Source organism: Corvus kubaryi, unplaced genomic scaffold (assembly GCF_017639235.1).
Source record: "Corvus kubaryi isolate FWS band 111438036 unplaced genomic scaffold, C.kubaryi_AGA036_p1.0 78, whole genome shotgun sequence".
Taxonomy (NCBI): Eukaryota; Metazoa; Chordata; class Aves; order Passeriformes; family Corvidae; genus Corvus; species Corvus kubaryi.
The window spans coordinates 9,699,976-9,709,313 of NW_024582065.1; the positions used below are offsets into that span (position 1 = coordinate 9,699,976).

The 9,338-nt window shown below is 44.2% G+C and overlaps 1 long non-coding RNA gene across 2 annotated transcripts in view; it reads left to right on the forward strand.

Annotated features, from left to right (window-relative positions):
• The window catches only part of LOC121676178, a 28,578-nt gene extending 22,597 nt beyond the window's left edge, over positions 1-5,981 (forward strand). For both annotated transcript variants that reach the window (XR_006020382.1, XR_006020381.1), the window contains exon 3: positions 141-5,981. This is a non-coding gene — a long non-coding RNA (uncharacterized LOC121676178). The remainder of the gene's footprint in view (positions 1-140) is intronic.
• Positions 5,982-9,338: the final 3,357 nt, after the last annotated feature.

The window sequence follows — 9,338 nt, forward strand, 5'->3', positions numbered from 1 at the left end:
GAGGTTCTCCAGGACCCCAGGTCCTCTCTGCTGAGCTGCTCCCCAGCCTGCACCATTCCATGGGGTTATTCCAGTCCAGGTGTAGGACTTGATGTTTGTGTCTGTTTAACTTTGAAGTTTTAATCAACCTTTTCCTTCAGGTTATCAAGGTCCTTCCGAACAGCAGCTGTGCCCTCCCAGTTATCAATCTGGTGTCATCTGCAAGTCTGAGGAGTTTGTCCATCCCACCATCCAGATGGTTGATGAAATTGCTCAATAGTATTGGCCCCAACACTGACTCCCAAGGACAATCACAGCATAGTGAGTGCTTGAACTCGACTGCCACCCTTTGAGCAAAACAGCCCAGGTTTTCACCCAAACTGCCTACAAGGATGCATCAGAAGCCTTGCCTAAGGCTAAGGTTAATGACAAAATTACCCTCCCCTCATCCATGGATCCAGTCATTTCATCACAGAAGGAATGAGGTTGGTCAGGCATGATCTCTCCCCTTGGAAAACCCACATTGAATGTTCCCAATTACCTTCCTGTCCTTCAAGTGCCTGGAAATGCCTTTTGGGAGGATTTGCTCCATACCCTTCGCACTGAGGGACTGAGACAAGGCTGACCAGCCTGCAGTTGCCCATAGCAGCTACTACTCAGCAGAGCTGAGTTAAAGGTGATTCATTATCCCTTATCAGCTAAATTTTACTATACAGAGACATTCCTCCCCTTTCCCCTACATTGGGTAGAGCTTGTCTCACCTCAGCACTGAAAACACACACTGTTTGCAGAGAGGAGTGGGAAATAAGGTCATCTCATGATAAATATTTTTACTTCTTTTCATTTACGTGGAAAACAATCCCAGTTCCTGCTTACCAACAAAACTGAAAGGAAACCTACACAGAGTTGAGTGTTCCATGTACCTGCACTGTATTCCTCAATATACTCTCTACAAACATGTTATTTTAAATGCCTGTTTACATTCCAGTAAAATTCTGTCAGCATGGTATCTGATTTATTGATGCTATCAAAAGTCACAAGATTCCTGACATGCCTCCTGAGGCACAAAAATCAAAGCAGAAGGGAGATGCATGTTGCTGCAGTATCAGCACTACCACATACCTTATGAGCTGGGTTTCCAGAAGCCCTCTGTGATTTCTGGGACAGAGCACAGTGCACTTCTGGAAAGCTGCTGCTTCCCTGAGAGGTTCAGCAGGCTCTGCTCCTGAAAAATGGGGTGGAAGTGCCCTCAGAGCCGGCTTGTGGTAACAGCAAGGCTCATCAAGGCAGCTCTCAGCCAGCTCATTCCTCTGTAGGGGACTCATACACATCTGGCATCTTATTTTAGACTTTTAGGCTACCAAATGGGAAAACACAGTCAAGCACCAAAGCTTTTTAGAAAAATTATGATGATGAAGTAAAAAACCTGTCCTAAAAGAAAGGCGATCATCTCTCTCTGTTTCATATCCAGTGCCTCTCAGCACGCAGCACCCCAGCCCACAGGCACGCTGTCTTTGTCCCGGGGCATGAGATTTTGCATCTTCTCTACCTGGAGGACATTTTGGTTTATGAGGATATTGCCTACCAGGCAGCCCAGCCTACTCCAATATTGAAAGATCAATTGCATAATCAGTTTGTAAATCTGGGGAAATTCTTTATTGACTTTTTGATCACTGATAAAGTGTTGACCAACACAAGGCATACCACTATAGCAAAATCCATCTAGAGTCCACTAGAATTACCTACCAGAATTGACCAGAAAAAAACCAGAATTGACTGATATTATACAAGAGATGCTATTTTTTGAAGAGTTAACATCAAGACAGATTAATACCGATCTCCTGATAAATAATAGCATGTTATGATATACAGAATATGCCAGAAATCATGTTCCAAATTAGCCAGTGTTCCCAGAGGCAAGTTGTTCTAGACCCCAAGCAGTGCACCATGTTAGAAACGCCCCTGTAACTGGACCTCTTCACCAAGATGCAGGTAACCTGCCCATTTAATGCAGCAGATAGTGCAGCAGTGGCACTGACACACCAGATCCTGCAGAAGCAGGACATGGGACCAATCTGAAAACAGCTTTTTTCCCTAATCTCAAGGTTAATTAATTTCACGGTATTTATCTTCCAATTTTAATTAGAGGAGATAATATTACAGCTGCTAACTGCAATGGGCTTGAGCTGCTCACTGCCCATGCCTGCCAGGACCTGGCTGACCGCACCAGCCCGGGATGAGGACATGGACTGTCCTCACTGGGGGGTGAATTTGAGGCAATATCGTGACAGAAGCCTTCAATGTGAAAAACAGGTGTAAGCACCACACACCGGAACAAGTTTCTCATGGTTACCACACGGACACAGAAACACTGAATCATCCAAATCAACCACTGAATGTATAATTAACATTACAGCGGCATTAGAGGGAAGAAGTCTCCCAGCTGCTGGGGTGCCGTGCGCTCCTGCCACGCTCAGCTGTGGCACGAGCTGGGTGATGCCACTGTCACACCAGAGTTACTGCGGGTGGTCAGGATTCAAACCCACGGGTCTCAGCACACGGAGGACACGTGTTAGAACCTGATATTCTCTGTGCTGTGTGAATCAAACAGCAGAGCTGTGTCTCTCACCACCCGTCACACGAGGACAAATGAGCGGCTGAACATTCCAAGTGTCAGTGTGGGAACAGTGCTGGGTGTGGCTCTCTCATTTTTGTGAGGTCTCCCCTTCCCACAGGCCACCTGGAAGTGGCTGTGGCTCGTGCTGATGGCTGCAATAACTGACCAGTCCTTGAGACTTCAGGTTTTCCTTCCATTATTGATTTGAGCATCTTGCTCATAAAATTCAGTGATCCAGACCCCACCGAGCACTTCCCTCTCACCCCACCAATGCCAGCATCCCGGGTTTTGTTGGACTGAAAGGCTCACATTAAGCATTTGGCCTCCCAGGGATAGGGATTACAAACAGGCAGGAATCAAGGGAAATTTGATTCTTTCTCCCCACCTACCTCTCTGCCTACTGTCTTCCATGTTTGCAAACCGTATTAGCTCCTGCTGCTTGCAATTCCAGAAACACTTCCCTTTCTCTTTGGGGCTCATTCCAGCCACATCTGCCTATTGCTATAATCTCATTTTGCAGGATGCCACATCTCTTAGTAGCTTTTAATTGTGGTAACACATCTAAGCATCTTAAAAAGCACATCAGAAACTGTCTGACAGATAGAAAAATGCTCTTCAGAATAGAAACATCCCTCCTGATATTTGGATATTTGTGGATATTTGTCTCCACTTGTACAAGAAAATTACCTTAAATGCAGAAAAATATCTATATTTTTAAAGAGAAGGCTCCTAATCTTTTCAATGAGAAATTAATTCTGGATTGAATTTAGTATACACTGCTGCTCTGAAGAACAATCTGAATTTTAATTGACTTTTAATCTAACTTAAATAATACAGGAGTTCATGTTTTGCCAATTTCCAAGGAAAGACACTGCACAATTTTACCTTTTAAAAAAATCTCTGTTGGAAGACATATGATTACAAGTTTTACAATTTTAAAATAATTGTTACATACATTGCTAAGGGAAATCTATTTGTATTCTTTCTTTTGAAGCTGCTCAGCACTGGTGCTCCACAGATGGCCGTGTTCTGCTTGGGCAGTGGTGGGTAAGGCTGGTCCCCCTGCACCCCCACCCAGCCACGGACCACAGCCACGTCTGAAACATCTCACTCTCCTCAGGAAAAATCATCCCATCGTAATCTGCTGCCTGCTGGACTAAAGGAGATGAGAAAGGCTGCGGCACTGCTGTTTATTTTGCCATAGATATGGCATTTCTTATGTAGCAACTATTGCAGAGGTTTTCCTAGAAAAAAAAATTATAAACAAGTCTCTTGTTCCAATGTATAGCATCTTACTAGAACATTTTCTAGTATTTCTTATTTGAATTTCAAATTATTATTTGAACTCTTACTTGAATTCAAGTAATCCCTATCCTGCAATAAAATATCCTACAGATGTTGACAACTACAGTTCATTTACTATTGGGCAATCTATATATACTTTTTTAGCATAACTCAAAGATAGAAAAAGAGGCCAAGCACCCAGAGGTGTATTTCTTCCCCAGTAAGTTTGAAACAGCTTCTATTGCTTCTTGCAATAGAAGCTGTTTCAAACTTACATTGTTTCATGAAAAAAGGGCAAAATTTAAAAATTCTGATCCTCTAGATAAAAACATGCTGCTGCTGGACCTGCCACTTCAGAACATGGAGGTTTGGGAACAGGAAACAAACCCTTCACCTACCAGCTATAGAAAAGGGGTAAATAAAAAAACCAAATCTAAGAACAAAACAACTCAGCATTACTGGAAACAAAACCTTGAGTGCAGGCTGGAGCTTGCCTCTTACAAAAGCTGAGTCCCTTGCACCGAGGCTGTAAGTTACCACTTGTGAGTAAGGACCAACACAGCCCCTTCCTTCTGTCCACATGAAGGAACATTTCTGGCAGGGCTGGCGATCCCCATTTCCCACATTGTGTGATTGATTACACTCTCTCCCTTAGAAGAGCTGATTGGTTTCCTGGTGCCAGGAAAATGATTGATGAATATTTCAGGCCATGGGCCTCTCTTCCTGCTGGGTGTCCTTTTCACATGTCTCCAGTGGGCCTGGGGATTTTTTTTCAAGACTAGGAAGTGTCATTTTTATGGATATCATCCTGTGATAGGGACAGTTCACTCAGCAGAGGCCTTATGTAAATCCAAGTGAAATACTAAAGGTCAGCTCAAGTGTTAAGGTGATGGACCCAGTTGGCAGCACCAGGTAAGCAGGAAAACAGAACTGGGCAAAGAAAAGCTTCACAAAGCAGCAGCAAAGCAGGAGGCACCGAGCAGCCACACCCTGAGCTTGGTACAGCAGCAAACTGGTACCCAACTCTGGCATCTTTCCTCAGCTCCCTTCAATTTTGTACAACACCACTGTTGGCTCGATGTTACACACCACAAGTAAGGTAAATTTGCAGGTAAGAACAACCCCTGCTTGTGATCCACAGAAAGGGCATTTCCTTAGCACTGCTGATAAAACAGGCAGAGGATGGAGAGTCTCCTGGCAAAAGCACTCACAAGACATCTGAAACAACATACTTAGGAATAATTCCTTGTAAGTATTGCCAAACAACATAAAGCTACAGCTGTGAGACTGAATGAAGAGATTTTTGGAGGACGAGCTGGTGTTTGGCAGAACTTTCAGATACTCAAAGTTCTTTTACAAACTTTTACTACAACCACGACAGCCATCATTTAATCACTTGGCTTCAGGATCTGAGGGCTCCGCAGCAATTCCCACAGGTAAACCCTGGGCTTCTCAGCAGCAACTAAGCAGAATAAACCCTAACGCTGACAGGAGCCCCATGCACATTTACAGCTCAGGGGTACAGCATCAGCAGGTTTGTAAGCAGTGCAAGGAGCCCACCACAATGAACACCTTCAGACACTGTACCACCAATGCAACCCACATTTCCTGCAGGAAGAGCTGGGGAGGTTTTATCCAACAAGAGAATTTTGGGATTTAGTCTGAAGGACATCACAGTTCCAGATTATGTTCCCATAAAAACTACTGAAGGTTTCCCCTCAAGTTTCAGCTGGGAGGTATTTCCAGACAAGGACATCACAGCAATTTGCAGTCAGCCTGGCATTAGAGCTGTGATAGATTTTTACTGGGGTTTTTTTTCATGTGTTCACAAAGGAAAAAAAGGCTTAAAAAAAATTAATCTTTCACACTGACCAGGCATTTCTCTAAGTTTAAATTTCACCACATCTACAAGCCTATGGCTGGGATGATTAGGCAATGGAAGACATGTAACTTGTGCTCTCTGAAGGACGCAGGGTCCACTCTGGGTAAATGAAGCCTCCTTATCGAAGTGCTGGGGGAGAACTCAGATACTCCAGGCATATACTGCTTTCAAGATAAGTTATTGGCAATCATTTACCAATAAAGAACTTCACTGAAGCCAGCCTCTCCGTGGAGTATTTCCTCTTTCTAACAAAACCTGTACAGAACCATTTCTATCAACACATAAAATCTGGAAGTCTTCTAATTATGTAATTAGAACTGTAATAATTAAGACCAAAGCTAAAGCTCGAAGGGTCCCCTTGTCCCCCAACTTCCCTTTCTCAATTAACTGTGCACAGTGATAACCACTTTGGCTTAAAGGCTAAAAAAAGGACAGGATCAAAAGGCTGGTTTAATACAGCTGGAGGGAAAGAATGCATTTCAGCTCCCCAGCAGCCATCTGATGAAACCCTGGGCCAATTCTCTATGTAAATGACTTAATTAGAATTAGCAGATTACACTGCTGAAGGCTTTATTTAAATAGGCAGTTTATCAACAGGATAAACTGTGCTCCCATTCTCACAGAATGCTGGTGTAAATGCATCTGTTCAAAGCTCTACCACGTAGGAGTTGAACAGCAATTCAATAAACCACTGGCATATTTTCCCCACCAGAAAAAGAAATACCCCAAAGGACTTGCCAGAGGCAGGGCAGAAAGATAGCTATTGCCTCCCAACAATCAAGAATTAGTCTCCCAGATGGGAAAGTTCCCTCATTTTCTATAATACAGTCTCTTTATACTGTTTTTTAGCAAAGCGGGGAAAAAAATCCTGTTGTTGCAGTGTCACATCACACACTGCATCCGCTCAACATACAGCACTAGTCCTGGGCTCAGCACAAAAAGGCATGCATAAACCCATTTTCCTGATTAATGATCTACAGAAGCCATCAATACCAAATTCCAACTTTATACCAAGAGGTATTTTTCCATCTTTACCATCAAATCAAAGGAGTTAAGTTGTTCCTAAATCACAAGGCTTTCATTTCCCATCACAGAACGGAGTTCAGAATTCTATGTATTATTTTCTACTATTATTTACAAAACCAAGAGACATCCACATTCAACAAGCCAACACTGAGCTGAAATAACACTGTAGGCTTCTTGTTTGTTCAGAGACATTTGACTTCAGCAGCGTTGCCATTCGACAACTCCATTTGTTTTTCTTCCTAAATCTTCAAAGAAATGTGTTTATAGCAAGTAAACTAAGACCCAACTATATCAATGAAATAGTCTTTGTTAAGCAAAGGCTTATCTCATCAGATGCAAAGCAACCAAGCATAAAGAACCACTAAAAATGTCAGTGTGCGCCAGTAAAGTTTGGGAATGCTGTGGAAAAGGGAAGGGATGCAGGCAAAGGGATTTTTCTTTGAAAACCTTACATTCTTTGTGCTCTGACAACTTTCCTCTTTTCTCTGGTATGAAGTTTATCCAGATCAGTAATCTGCCCATCTGAAACTCTGACAGTTTTACGGGAACACAAAATTCAAGTAGTTTCCTGATAAATCTGTCTTCCAAGACAACACTACACAACAAAGTGTCCAAAGTTACCTTAAATTCTAGATAATCTGCTGTGTCCCTATTTTAGCTAAAACATAAAATAATTAAAACTATGTAAAAGCCATCATGTCTCACTCACAGAGGAAAAAGATGCCAACTGAAGCTGTATCAAAACTGATCTTAAATGGGACCCTGTTGAGAAGTAATTGCTACTACTGCAGGAAAAATGAATGCCTTAATGAAATTGCTTTGAAAAAAACCCCTGGTTTTACTCGTTGCCATTGATTTGCTCAATGATAAAATATGTTTCTTACATGGAAGTACTCAAATTGGCAAGGGAAAACCATCATCATATATTCCAAGAACGTCAAGTGCCCCCTCAAATAATGAGGCTGCAATTGCCCGTAACTGCTGAAATAAAACCACGTCGCTGCATTTCAAAGTTATCCTGAAGCTTCTCTCACTGAAGACGCCAATAAACTTGCAGCACTTTATTCTGGGTTAACACAGAAGCCACGTGCAGAGCTTAAGTTCATTAATGATTTTAACATTAACATTTTAACACCAAGAATACAATGTGACTTTTATACCTCTGTACTCGTACAATTTTCACTGTTTTTACTAAGAGTGAAGATGCTGTTCCTCAAGGTATCAAAAGTACTATGGATCTTGCTTAAGAAAAGGAAACATTAAGAGCCTTCATTTCCCATTATCATTTGCAGGTATTTTATAAAACCATGAATTAACAACCCAATCGTTCGTGCTCCTCCCCCAGAGGCTTTAGAAAGACCGAAGGTCAAGCAATGTCTCAATACCGCACCAGTATTTCACATTTTTGAAGGCAAAGTAGTAAAAGGCTGTTACATCACCCATTCAAAAGACTAACCACAGCCACAGGTACGTCTGTCACAAGATACGCAAGAAACTCTTTAAGCTAATCTGATTAATCAAAAGAGATTTCCCCCAAAATCCCATATCTGTGGGAAAAATAGCAAATGCAGACAAAGCATTAATATTGTTGTACTCTTAGGGACACTAAAGCAACAGACACTTCACAAATTAAATCAGAAAGTTCATAAAGCATTAAGGATATATTAAAGTATTAAGAGTGTTATTAAAGTATCTAAGAGTATTAAGTGTCTTCATCCAATTGGACATCTAATTAAGTGAGAAGGAATAAAGTGCTTCCAGGGACAACTCAACATTACACATCAGGGCGGTTACAGAAATGCCCATTTCTGCAGTTCCCACACTGCCTATCTTTTGGTACCGCCTGTATCTCGAAAACCGAGGACGCTGCCTGATAAAAAGCCTCTTTTGTCTGAGCAAACCCTTTGTAGAGAACCCGAGTACCTTAAGATGGTAAAATGCAATTGTAAACCATAAAAATTGGCAGGGACATTCAAGTGCAGATGCGGCATCTGCATACGGGAAGTGTAAAAGAGTCCCAAATGGTGCCCATAAACCCCGGGCAGGGACCGGCTCACAGGGGCTGAGCCAAGACACCCGCGGGGCACCGGCAGCAGCCGCGGGGCACGGCCGGGACACGGCCGGGACACGGCGGGCGGTACCGGGACCCCGCGGGGCTGCCCCGGAACACTCGCCCGGAGCGCTCGGACGGACGCGGCAGCGGCCCCGCGGCGCCCCACACACCCCGCGGGGCCTCGGCACAGCGCGCCTGGATGCGGAAAACGTGATTTTTGTGGAACAAGTTAAACTCGCAGGAAACGCCGCACTGTCCGAGGGGACCCGCTGCGGGCGGCGACCCCCGCGTGCCCCGCCGAGCCCCGAGCGGGACCCGGCGCCACGGCCCGGGGGGCAGCGGGGCAGGGCGGGCAGCGGCCCTTTGTTGTGCCCCGCGGCCGCGGAAAGTTGCGGGGCCGCATCGGGCAGGCGGAGCCCCCGGTACCGCCGGCCCCGCGCCCCGGCGCGTCCCCGGCCCGCGCCCCCGGCCCGCCCGGACCCCACGCGTTCCACTGC